The following is a 14,517-nucleotide window of genomic DNA, read 5'->3' as shown; positions in this document are numbered from 1 at the left end:
ACAAATGTTATCTGTATTGTTATGTTCTTTAATGATGTATTTTGTACCTTTGTTATTGTATTCTTATGTTATAAATTTGTAATTGTCACCAGTTCATGATATTATTAACTTGTAAGTTACATTTCACTGCACGCGTTTCTGTTGGTCATAGTATAGGGACAATATGTGAGAAGTAGGGACTGTTAGTGTTTGCACGTGTGTTACTAATTCAGCAAGGGACTGGATAACAGCATTGCTGGTTCTAAGGACAATTCCAAAAACTTTGTGAGTGCACAAGTGGTGGTTTATGGACTTGCTATATTCTCTGCAAGACTCTTCGATGGTGAATGTGCACCTGCACAATCGCAACAGATGGCTGCTGGCCATCTCTACAAGGACTACAGTGGGTCTGCATCTTTGATGGCCCACCATTACCATTATTTCTACAAGGACTGCAGTGGGTCTGCACCTCTGGTGGCCCACCAATACCGTAATCTCTACAAGGACTACAGTGGGTCTGCATCTTTGATGGCCCACCATTACCATTATTTCTACAAGGACTGCAGTGGGTCTGCACCTCTGGTGGCCCACCAATACCGTAATCTCTACAAGGACTACGGTGGGTCTGCTCTGTGATGACCTACCTACCAATATTCATCAAAACTTCGACTGACTCTGCAGTGGGTTTGCTCTGTTGTGACCCAATACTTGTCTGCACGTCGAGAGTCAGCACTGTCTTTCCGTTGGAAGGACAACACTACTTCTTCAAGACTGCATGGAAATCCACTACTTTCGTGTGCATTTTCTTTTACTGCTCAGACTTTGAGAAAAACACTGCTATTCTACTGTTATGTACGATTAGGACTGTCTTTATGGACTGTGAGAAAATTTGAGCTTTTGACCAACGTTGTATCAATAAGTGTGTGCATTTGATTTCTTTGTTATTGTAATTATGAAAAATTTTATCAAATCATTATTGGCCACTGCCCAAAAAAAATTTTGTAAAATTTTTTGTGGGGAGCATGGGGGCTATGTAAGTAGGCTGTTTATGTTTTCTCTATGTAAGTAGGCTGTTTATGTTTTCTCTATGTAAGTAGGCTGTTTATGTTTTCTCTATGTAAGTAGGCTGTTTATGTTTTCTTATTGGCAATGTTACGTAGCGCTCAATATGAAAATGAAATCACTGGCTGTGCTGTGTGCAGTCTGTGGCTGCTTTGCATTGTTGTAATACTCGCCATTGTAGTGTTGGGCAGCGGCAGCTGGATGTGAACAGCGCGCAGCATTGCGCAGTTGGAGGTGAGCCGCCAGCAGTGGTGGATGTGGGGAGAGAGATGGCGGAGTTTTGAAATTGTCATGAACTGCTATATTTATATATGATGATATCAAGGTAAATACATTGGTTGTTCTCTACTAATATCTTTCATTTGCTAACTATCCCTATCAGTAGTTAGTGCCTTCCATAGTTTGAATCTTTTATTTAGCTGGCAGTAGTGGCGCTCGCTGTATTGCAGTAGCTTGAGCAGCGAAGATTTTTGTGAGGTAAGTGATTTGTGAGAGGTATAGTTTAATGTTTGTCAGGGCCATTCTTTAGTAGGGAATTTTGAAAGTCAGATTGCGTTGCGCTAACAAAATATTGTGTGTCAGGTTAAGCACAGTCATGTATAATTGTTCAAAGGGGACGTTTCAATACCTCCACCGATACTGAGAATAGAATAAACAGTTTGTAGGCCTTACTTTTCAGCGCACCCTCATTTCATTTAGTGCACTGAAGGGCGTTTATATCTTTAAATTTGGAAAAATGTAAGATAGTACCCATAACAAAGAGAATAATCCTAGCTCGGCCGTTGTGCTACGGTCGCAGGTTCGAATCCTGCCTTGGGCATGGAAGTGTGTGATGTCTTTCGGTTAGTTAGGTTTAAGTAGTTCTAAGTCTAGGGGACTGATGACCTCAGATGTTAAGTCCCATAGTGTTTAGAGCCATCTGGACCATTTTTGAATGATCCTAATAGCACTTGGTTACAAAATTAGAGGTGAACGTTCGAAACTGGTCACTTCATTTAAATAGATAGGGACAATATTAAGACGCAATGTAAAATTAGGATGAACATATAAAATCAGTAAAACGAATAGCGAATCGAAGACTTAGATTTACTGGAAGGTTTCAGGGTGAGCGCAGTGCATCTATTACAGAAGTTGCGTGCAAGATGCTAGTGCGACGAATCCTACAGTACTGCGGTCTTCGGATTCTCTACCAAGAAGACATGACAGTAGGCGCTGAACGAGTTCGGAGACACTCCGCTAAAATCATAATTTTAACAGTGATGGTCAAGAAACTAAAATGACAAACATTGAATGGACGATGATGAAAATCTGAAGTCCTATTGACTATCAATCGGCCATGACTGTTTCAAAAGTATGAGAAGGTTTTTAAATACCGCTACCACTCACAAGAAACTTGTACAGTATTTGAAAACCTTTTCACAAAGATGATGATGTCGTTGAGACATCCATTCAGTCACTTTTGCCCCACACCACACAGGGATGGAACAGGGCAGAAAGTTGCCAAAATTAGCTCGAAATACCCTCCACTATGCACTGTATAGAGGCTATATACTGTGTACGAACAAGTAGGACCCAAGGGCATAACTGGGCTGGGGAAATGCACTGGGGCTCCCGAGAACAATGGTCCTCCTGACATTTGGAAGGCAGAAAGGAGAAAAAATAAGCAAAAATTAAAATTTACGGGAGCAATGGAAAATTAGTAAAATCGATCAGTCAAGTAACTCCTGTTTCTTTTTTTTTTTTTCTTTTTCATTTTTCATTCCTAGTACTAGTCGCCATACATAGGTAAAATGCCACTCCTGTGAAACATGGCAGAACTTCACGACATAGTGGACAATAGTGGCATTCAAAGTACTGGTTAAAATTGCTTGGTAAATCGCTCGTGTGTGGCAGGGTCGATGAAAGCGACCGACGGCAGCGGATATTTCTACCGAGATCACCAGCGATATGTCCTTCGTGTATGGGGACCTTAATGGTGGTTGGTTGGTTTGGGGAAGGAGACCAGACAGCGTGGTCATCGGTCTCATCGGATTAGGGAAGGATGGGGAAGGAAGTCGGCCGTGCCCTTTCAGAGGAACCATCCTGGCATTTGCCTGGAGTGATTTAGGGAAATCACGGAAAACCTAAATCAGGATGGCCGGACGCGGGATTGAACCGTCGTCCTCCCGAATGCGAGTCCAGTGTCTAACCACTGCGCCACCCCGCTCGGTGGACCTTAATGAACTCATCTTCTACGGGAATACTTGATAAGTCAGACCAGCGGGTATACAACAGGATAAGTGGTCATATACAAATGATATTTACTTCTATAAATGAATTTCCACTGAAATGAAACATCATTAAGCAATGACGCCTATAGTGTCTCACATCTATCGTACACAGTGTCGTTTGGTCGCAAAAGATGGACCCAGTAGTGGTATTAGAGATAATCAAAGCCAAGAAAATATGGGCGCACTAGACGGAATGAGGGTACGAACTGCACTGACACAAAGAAGAGAAATTTTTCAGCACAAGCGACAGCTTCACATCGCATTTCATTTCATTAATAGTTAAACTTTTCAAGAAGTCTATGATTTAAAAGGCAAACTGGTCTAATATTAGCTATACGAGTCTACAGAAGAGCACTTGGCATGAAACTTCGTAGGAGCACGTATAATTTATAGTATTCCGATTTTCTTGCAGTTGCAAAATTAATAGAATCCAGTCTTCTCTAACACAAACGGCTGCAGACGCGCCTGATAAACAGTCGGGATGCCTAGTTTGCGTAATCATATTACCCAGAATACAACTGCCACGTTGAAGATCTGCATATTTATTTTGCTCATATACTTCTGCGATAGTTTATTTCGTGCGCCCACAGAAGGGTGAAATCGATTTTAAGAATTTATTGTGGGTTCTACGCATTGGCAGGACTCAGATGCTTGTTGAAGCTTACACTAGTGCTCAAAAGTATTTTATAGAAAACATTACTCACAATTACATAAACATAAGTGTGGAATAGAAAAACTGCCAGCAGATAATTGAAAAGTATGTAGTTATAATCCATTTAGTATAAAACTACATTTAGTTGAAACAAAGTTATGAAAACAGAAATAACAATTCTTCTGGCTTAAAAGTAATTTGTAAGTCTAGGTCCGAAACAATAAACTAATCTATTTTGGAATCTGAAGAACGAAACTGTACTTCGTTGCATACACTTGGGCTTTGATCACAGCTGCACATCTATTTGGCATTGAAATCGCAGTTTTGATCCTTCGTCCGATTACGCAACAGTTAATTTATCCTTGTATGAGTTCCTTTACAACGAACACGTTAATCGAATGCATCCCAAAGATGCTGAATCGTATTTAGATCTGAGCTCTGGCTTGGCCACTCCAAAAGTTTGATTTTTCATATAAAAATAATTCTTTTAAATCATCGGAGATGTGTTATGAATCACTGTCATGCTGAAATAACCAGTTACGGGGCATATTCTTTCTCCTATGTGGACCCATATTTTTTCCTAAAATGTCACTGTGAAGGAAACGATCCATTTTGCACTCTATTTCGACTAGTGGACCAACCCCGCAACCTCGACCAATCTGTAGCATCCCAAGTTTGATGTTTCTTTGCAAACTTTATGCTGGCCTTCCTATTTTTTTAACTTGTGAGTGGTTTAGGTGATGGTTGAAATGGCTCTGAGCTCTATGGGACTTAACATCTATGGTCATCAGTCCCCTAGAACTTAGAACTACTTAAACCTAACTAACCTAAGGACATCACATAACACCCAGTCATCACGAGGCAGAGAAAATCCCCGACTCCGCCTAGGTGATGGTCATTTACCATTTAAATCACTTGCTACTGGGCAACTTTTCACTTTAGAAACATGTCGATTCAGTCCATGATGGTGCTTCCGATTGTCCCTAATTTGTCGATTCGATTTTCTTGGATCAGCAACCGACTGTTTACAAATCATTCTGTCCTCCCCCATTGTTTCTGGACGACGACCCGACCTTGGCGTATTGGGTACTGTTCCTTTTTTTGCCGTCGACTCTACGTACTTATTAGTTGTTGTGATATGCCATAGTCTCTAGCAGCGCTAGACTGCGACTTTCCCTTCTTCACGGCATGCAGAATACACTATGTGATCAAAAGTATTCCAGACATCTGGCTGAAAATGACTTACAAGTTCGTGGCGCCCTCCATCGGTAACGCTGGAATTCAGTATGGTGTTGGCCCACCTTTAGCCTTGATGACAGGTTCCACTCTCGCAGGCATACGTTCAAGCAGGTGCTGGAAGGTTTCTTGGGGAATGGCAGCCCATTCTCCACGGAGTGCTGCACTGAGGAGAGGTATCGACGTCGGCCGATGAGGCCTGGCACGAAGTCGGCGTTCCAAAACATCCCAAAGGCGTTCTATAGGATTCAGGTCAAGACTCTGTGCAGGCTAGTCCATTACAGGGATATTATTATCGTGTAACCACTCCGCCACAGCCCGTGCATTATGAACAGGTGGTCGATCATGTTGAAAGATGCAATCGCCATCCCCGAATTTCTCTTCAACAGTGAGAAGCAAGAACGTGCTTAAAACATCAACGTAGGCCTGTGCTGTGCACGCAAAACAACAAGGGATTCAAGCCCACTCCATTGAAAACACGACCACACCATAACACCACCGCCTCCGAATTTTACTGTTGACGCTACACAGGCTGGCAGATGACGCTCAGCGGACATTCGCCATACCCACACCCTGCCATCGGATCGCCACATTGTGTGCCGTGATTCGTCACTCCACACAACGTTTTTCCACTGTTCAGTCGTCCAATGTTTACGCTTATTACACGAAGCGAGGCGTCGTTTGGAATTTACCGGCGAGATTTATGGCTTGTGAGCAGCCGCTCGATCATGAAATCACCTCCCACCTAACTGCCATAGTACTTGCAGCGGATCCTGATGCAGTTTGGAATTCCTGTGTGATGGTCTGGATAGATGTCTGCCTATTACACATTGCTACCCTCTTTAACTGTAGGCGGTCTCCGCCAGTCAACAGACGAGGTCGGCCTGTACGCTTTTGTGCTGTGCGTGTCCCTTCACGTTTACACTTCACTATCACATCGGAAACAGTGGACCTAGGGGCGTTTAGAAGTGTCGAAATCTCGCGTACTTACGTATGACACAAGTGACACCAATCACTTGACCACGTTCGAAGTCCGTGAGTTCCTAGAAGCGCCCTGGTCTGCTCTCTCATGATGTCTAATGACAACTAACGTCGCTGATATGGGGTACCTCGCAGTAGGTGGCAGCACAATGCACCTAATATGAAAAACCTATGTTTTTGAGGGTGTCCGGATACTTCACATAGTGTTGCTTGCCTCACATCAACCGAGTCTTATTTGTGTATTGTCCTGCTTCTAGGTGTCTCTAAAATGCAAAAATAAATACATTACAATGGCAAGTTCATTAATGAGGCTCATACTCCATGTAAAGCGGCTTGCAATCTGGTAAATGAGCACAGGAAGAAGCCCACCTCTGCCTTAAATTCCTGGAGTCCTAATGCCTTCAATCAGAACTTCATAAGAAAGTAAGAAATAATAGTAAGAAATACTGTAAATGAAATTCCAGACTCAGGCTCGGATCCCACAGCTCGTATAAAAAGTGGAAGCTGCTGCGCTGTTAAAAACTGGAAGGAAGTGCCCTAAGGACATTGTAGAAATAGTGAAAACATGTAAACATTCACAGGGTGCAGATACCTATGGCATGTCCCGCATAGTCCTGAAGGAGATTACAGAGCCTGCTCAACCACTAGCCACAATAATCAAGAAATATTTATCCTATTGTGTCTCCCCAGAACTCCTGAAACTGGCACGGATAGTACCCGTCTACGAAACAGATACCCCTTGTGAAGTGTCCAGTTTCAGACCAATTTCCATAATCCCCGTCCTAGCTAAAGTTATGGAGTCTGTAATGAAACACCAGCTACAAAATTACTTCGCCTTACAGGGCACAGGATGATGTTCGCAAAGGGCAGTCGGCGGTTAGAGCAGCAGTGGATTTAATTTGGAAAATGAGGCAAGGCTTTGAAGACAGGGACATTGGCACTGACACTCTGAGACCTCAGCAAGGCATTTGACTGCATCTGGCACAAAGTATTACTGGTAAATTAAAGTGTTGTGGTAATGGAGGTGCCGTGCTGACTACTCTTCAGTCCCATCCTGAAAAGCGAAAGCAGGTAGTATCCGTTCATGGAGCAATCTCTCAAGATCAGGGACCGTCGTAGACCTCTTCAGTTCCTTATAAACGTCAACGATCTGGGCTGTAACAATCACATGTTACAGTTTGCTGATGACACAACCCTGTTCACGAAAGGAAAAGCTGGTGCACAAGCACTGCAAGGAACAAATGTGCTCTCTGAAAACACCAAAGAATGGTTCATCGACAGTAAAATAAAAATGAATGAAGAAAAAACAAAACATCTGATATGCAACCTTAGCAACGTTGGATACCACGATATTATGGAGGGCGTCGAACTGCTGGGATTCATGATTGACAGAAAACTATAAATGGATGAGCACACAGTTGTATGTGTGCTCCAAGCTCCCGTGTAACACATCTTCTGAAGAGAGTGAAAGGTGTATTAACTGATCCATACCTTATAATTGTGTATTATACACTGTTTCACAATCACATAATTAATAGCCTGTCATTGTGGGGTCAATCTGCAGGTTGCAACGATGTATTAATGCCACAGAAGGGAGCAGTCGGAATCATTACAGCCAGCAAAAGACAGGAGCACTGCAAGCCTATATTCACATCGTTAGGAATAATGACAATCTTCAGCCATTACATATTTTTATGCCTCATAAATGTGATAGAAAACCAAGGGGTTTTCAGCATGAGGCAAAACATACATAATCATGACACCCGCAACATGAGGGACATTGATATACCAAGTCGTCGACTGCCTGAAACACAAGACAGTTTTCTGATGGTTGCTTTAAAAATGTTCAACTCATTCCATTCAAAAGGGAAACTGCACAGGAGCTGAAAGAGTACCCATTCTACTCCACTGGAAAATCAAATGGGAGCCAATTATCCTTCCTTCCATAATGCCGCACCATACATTAACCCGCCAAGGTCGCTGATGTTCCACTTGTCGCAGCCATCGTGGATTTTCCGTTGCCCAATAATGCATATTATGCCGGTTTGTGTTACCGCTGTTGGTTCAAAAATGGTTCAAATGGCTCTGAGCATTATGGGACGTAACAACAATGGTCATCAGTCCCCTAGAACTTAGAACTACTTAAACCTAACTAACCTAAGGACATCACACAACATCCAGTCATCACGAGGCAGAGAAAATCCCTGACCCCGCCGGGAATCGAACCTGGGAACCCGGGCGTGGGAAGCGAGAACGCTACCGCACGACCACGAGCTGCGGACCCGCTGTTGGTGAATGACGCTTCGTCGCTAAATAGAACGCGTGCAAAAAATGTGTCATCGTCCCATAATTTCTCTTGTGCCCAGTGGCAGAACAGTACAGGACGTTCAAAGTTGTCGCCATGTAATTCCTGGAGCGTAGAAATACGGAACGGGTGCAATCGATGTTGATGTAGATTTTGGAAGATGATCTCATCCCCATTATCCAAAGTGACTGATTTCGGCAAGATGAGGTTCATGCAAGAGGGAGCTCGTCCCCATCAAAGCAGGAGAGTGTTTAATGTCCTGGAGGAGCACTTCTGGGGACCGCGTTCTGGCTAAGGGATACCCATAGGCCACTGACATGGGCCTCGATTGGCCACCATATTCTCCGGATCTGAACACAAGCGACTCCTATTTGTGGAGCTCTATTAGAGACAAGGTGTACAGCAGTAACCCCAGAACCATTCCTAAGCTGAAAACAGCCATTCATGATGTCATCGACAGCATCGATTTTCCAACACTTCAGCAGGTCATGCAGAATTTCACTATTCGTCTGCGCCACAACATCACCAATGATGGCAGGCACATCGAACATGTCATAACCTAAATCCGATTCGTCTACGCCACATCATCACCAATGATGGCAGGCATATCGAACATGTCATAACCTAAATCCGAATATCTGTAGCGAGGTTTACATGTTGAATAAAGTGTGTGCAAGCCGTAGTTTCTAACTAATTTACGTTTTTTTCATATGTTCAATAATTGTCACCCTGTACTTAACATTGTTTTTGTATGACTGTGATTGTTTGCTATATACATAATCACAGCGGCTAGAAAGTCTTGATGGAGTGACACCGTTATATGCATACGTGTGCTACGACCACATACAAACAATACTGACAATATACCACCATTACTACAAAATACTTTTGAGCGATACTGTAACTACAAAATACTTTTGCGCGATACTGTACCTTCTGACTGCTGTAGTTGCGCCATGGTCTTATTGCATTTCACGGTTTTCTTGAGATTTTGCTAATTGGCGACGGACACATTCGTGTTCCTCGGCTGTCGTCTCGTCTCATACTGGTGCTCAGCAACAGCGCTGGCCGCAGCAGGGACCCCTGTATTGTTGACAATTGTGGCACGTCAAGCACGATTTGTTGTTTATTCTTACAGGACATCCGGAAAATAAAACACCGCACAAGTATCCTGAACCTACACGTTTTCGAAAATAAAAATATTTAAAAAATTTCTTCTGTTGCTTGGTTCCATATTCAAAGTTAATTTTTTGAAGAACATCTTTCCGCCTTTGCTTAAAATGATTTATTTTTCGGTACAGTCAGTGGTGGAAAGATGGCGCCGTTCAAAAAATTTAAAAACTAGTTACATTCTACACTAAGTAAGGAACGGTTATCTGAATAGCAGAAGAGCAGTGCATATGACAACGTGATTGACTGGAGAACGAGTGTAACAGAAATGTTAAGGAGCCTCAAGGCAGAACTCGAAGTAAAACGCCTTATATCTCGCAAGAATGTGTTGTGAGATACGATGTGCGGCCGACGTTTTATTGACTCGAGAATGGATTGGTGGCAGGAGGGAGACAGTGCCTCATTTTAGGAACTTTCCCCGGGGAGTCCTTGCTTCATTTACTCCTTGGCGAACTACATGAGGAACTGCATCATGGCACTGGAGTATCGGTGGAATAAACTGAGTAGTCTTTTGTTAGATTATGTGTTTCAAACTACATTTTTATCTATTTTTTATTACTGCGTGAACTTTTCTCATACATATCGTATAACCCCACACCACAAGGTACTTCCGAGTAGTCTGTAATGCACGGCAGTCTAGGACAATGGCTCATAGTCTGGTTATAAGTGGCGCTAAAGTGTCTATCCTCCTTTTGACCGCCTAATTCTACTAGTCTCATCGACTTCGGTGGGGTACCCGACATTAAGTACCATAGTAATCTGTCTAAGATCGCACGAACTAGTTGCAGTCTAGTTGCTTTACATCAAAGAAGGATACCGATCTCTGCCACTTTCGGCAGCTATCTCATAGTGTTCTCCTCAGCGTTACAGGACATCTACATGTCAACGAGTGAGAAGAACTTTGAGCGCATGATAGTGCCGGACTCTTTTCGTAACTTGACCCTGTACATCGACACCAAGAGGACCCTTGCAGGCGTAGACGACATGCGATACTGCCGGTGCAATTCGAAACCGAAAGAATTTCTGCTCATACGACCCTCTTGTCCAGGAATCTAGCGAAAGACATCATTTTGCGACTTTCCTTGTGCTGAAATACGTAAGAGAACCTCGGATGAATCTTTTCGCCCCCTTCCTCTCTCTCTGTCTGTCTGTCTACCTATCTCCTGCCACTATTTGCGCATTCGGAGTTTCTGTTATAGAAGCCACTGCTGTAGCTATATCTTCGTTTTAATCTAACGATAAGACGAGAAGGAAAGACGTGTTACCTTCTCTCTTCAAATTATGCAACTTTTGTTCTTTGAGTTTTCACGATTCAGCTGTTTCATTCTTGTGTGTGTGAAGTGGATAGGGGAAACTGTTTGCCTGGTTGGGTGTGGAAGACCGCTTGAAAACAACATTCAGTCTCATCAACTTGAACTAGTTCATCTTTTTTCGTGATCTGCTTTCGAAGCCCTAATCTATACGAACACGTGAGAATGTTTCATGACTCTTTCTCTGTCGTGTTTCTCTTCCTTCTTTTGGGTTTGCAGCGGTGTTTGCGCGCACTTGTGCGCTTGGACGTGTAATTCTATGTGTATGATTCGCAATTGCGCATTTGTGGCGAACTGAAATGCAGCAGAGCATACAGTTATGCAAGATGGCATAGAAAAACAATTTTCGATTGTGTCTGTACTGCTGGCTTCCACGATTCTCGTACAGATAATCGTGATACATGATTTACAGGGATAAAAGATATATTCCGACGAGATGAGGACATGCATGTACATAGAAGTTTTAACACGTCATTCTTAGAGCACTCGGATGAACCGATGTGTTACAAAAAGTGTAAGGGTTGTTGGGGTTGTTTTGGGGAAGGAGGCCAGACAGCGAGGTCATCGGTCTCATCAGATTAGGGAAGGACGGGGAAGGAAGTCGGCCGTGCCCTTTGAAAGGAACCATCCCGGCATTTGCCTGGAGCGAAAGTGTAAGGTATTCCCATGAAAGGATTAAAGTCACTGGTATGAAATTAACAGAGTCAGCTGGAAAGAAATCAGTGATGTAGATGTAATACATCAGCGAAACCGTAGAGACATGTGGCAAATGTTTACAATTGATATGTTTCGACAAAAGTGATAATTTGTACCAGACGAAGACTCAAAACCAAATTGCCTACTTTTCGCAAGCAATAGTCTCAGCTGTTTAGGCAATTGGATCACGCATCGACCCAACTCAAACTTTCATTGTCGCTGATGTTTCCATCCATAATGTAAAAACTCTACTACATAATATACATCTAGATTTATATCTAAATTCTTCAAACCGCTGTAAAGTGCGTGACAGAGGGTACTTCCCATTGGAAGTTGTCAGAGATTTTCTCACTAGCCAGTAGCATCGTTTCAATCATTTCAATTCAGGGAGACGGTTCTAGGCGCTTCAGTCCGGAAGCACGCGGCTGCTACGGTCGCAGGTTCAAAAATGGTTCAAATGGCTCTGAGCACTATGGGACTCAACTGCTGTGGTCATAAGTCCCCTAGAACTTAGAACTACTTAAACCTAACTAACCTAAGGACAGCACACAACACCCAGCCATCACAAGGCAGAGAAAATCCCTGACCCCGCCGGGAATCGAACCCGGGAACCCGGGCGTGGGAAGCGAGAACGCTACCGCACGACCACGAGATGCGGGCTAGGTCGCAGGTTCGAATGCTGCCTCGGGCATGGATGTGTGTGATGTCTTTAGGTTGGTTAGGTTTACGTAGTTCTAAGTCTATGGGATTGATGACCTCAGATGTTAAGTCCCATAGTGCTTAGAGCCATTTGAACCATTTTTTTTAATTCAAGGAGATTAATTCAGTGCATATAAATACCCGGAAAAAAATTAGGCACCTACAGGAGACATCACGCCAATACTGGGTAACTCTGCGTCTTGTCTTGATAATAGTGCAGCGAGCTGGGAGTGAGTGGGAGTGATCCGTACAGGGGTGGTGGAGTGGCGGGTTGTTGAGGCGGTAGTACTGGTCAGGGGTGGTTAGGAGAACTCCGCTGCAAGAGACAACGTATTTTATTCGCCTTGGATTCAAACGTAGAAGTGGTGTGGCGCCCCTGGACACACCCTCTGCACGCGCTTGGTCCACAACCGATGCCGATGACGTCTGAAAGCCGATTGACGTGCATGTCCCGCTTCGCTGATACTGTTTACCTCATTCGACAGCGCGTGTTTGACTTAGCACTATGCGGCCCCAAGTGAGCAGGCCGGCCGGTGTGGCCGTGCGGTTCTAGGCGCTTCAGTCTGGAACCGCGTGACCGCTACGGTCGCAGGTTCGAATCCTGCCTCGGGCATGGATGTGTGTGATGTCCTTAGGTTAGTTAGGTTTAATTAGTTCTAAGTTCTAGGCGACTGATGACCTCAGAAGTTAAGTCGCATAGTGCTCAGAGCCATTTGAACCATTTTGAACCAAGTGAGCAGCGCTTGTGAAGCGTGCGTCTGCTGAATTCCTGTGAACAGCCACGGTAACTGGATTGGGAAATCGCCCTGGTGCGGAGGAATGACAAACCGCTGCCCTCTAAGGCAGAAGGCCCCTGAGAGATAAGTCCCCGTTATCGCCGAAGTCCGCGGCGGTGAACTTAGAATCGTGAGCTGATTTGTGGAGCCGGCTGCCCAGACCGACGTCGGCTGGGCCGGCCCCTAGCGTGCTGGGAATCAAAGTGGATCCGATGTCATGCAGGATGCTGCCAGACTGTGCATAACTGTCCAAGGATCAGAGGACATTTACAACAGTCAGTACCACATATGTGTCGTTACACTGCTTCCAGTAGTGTACGGATCCACATCGGTACCAAAATGGTGTCGAAATATACAACAGGCCACTACGTCATTGCAAAGCATTCCTACGATGAAACTTCCTGGCAGATTAAAACTGTATGCCTGACCGAGACTCGAACTCGGGACCTTTGCCTTTCGCTGGCAAGTGCTCTACCATATCAGCGCACATTCCGCTGTGGAGTGAAAGTTTCATTCTAGAACCAACCCCCAGGCTGTGGCTAAACCATGTCTCCGCAATATCCTTTCTTCCAGGAGTGCTAGTTCTGCAAGGTTCGCAGGAGAGCTTCTTCGAAGTTTGGAAGGTAGGAGACGAGATACTGGCGGAATTACAGCCGTAAGGACGGGGCGTGAGTCGTGCTTTGGAGCTCAGTTGGTAGGGCACTTGCCCGCGAAAGGCAAAGGTCCCGAGTTCGAGTCTCGATCAGGCACACAGTTTTAATCTGCCAGGAAGTTTCATATCAGCGCATACTCCGCTGCAGAGTGAAAGTTTCATTCTAGAAACTTTCCTGCGATGTCACCATGATTGCGCAGCTTAATCCGGCCACTGTATGGTGTAGTAAACGGACTCGCTAGAGAAATTACATACAAGTGCCTCTGTGCCCGCCTGTTTACCTCATACACAGCTGCCATGGTGCTGCTTCAATTTACTAACACGCAAAATTTAGCGACGGCGTTACAATTGGCTTGTTTCGGCAGTGAAGAGAATCCACACCTTTCTTCAGGTATGCCATTTGCAGCTGGAGCCATTCATTGATGACTAGCTCCTAAAGAGATATAAAATTGTGAGGATGTTGACTACATTTGATCCAGTATTCCAAACAGCCTCAAACGTTTTCTGTGGAATTAAGATCGAATTATTCAGTGGGCCAATAGGTTTGCGATCTATCAAACCAGGAATGTCTATGCGCAGGCCAGTGGAGACTGTTATTGTCATCATGAAGATGGTAGTGTCCACTGCGTATTCATCGTGAAGATATTGAATAATGGCAACACTTCGTCATCGAGAGTGTTGAAATAATTATCCTGGTTCAAGGTCATAGTAGTCTGAACCAGTGGCCCC

This window comes from Schistocerca americana, chromosome 3, assembly GCF_021461395.2.
Source record: "Schistocerca americana isolate TAMUIC-IGC-003095 chromosome 3, iqSchAmer2.1, whole genome shotgun sequence".
Lineage (NCBI taxonomy): Eukaryota > Metazoa > Arthropoda > Insecta > Orthoptera > Acrididae > Schistocerca > Schistocerca americana.
This window is presented reverse-complemented; position numbering follows the sequence as displayed.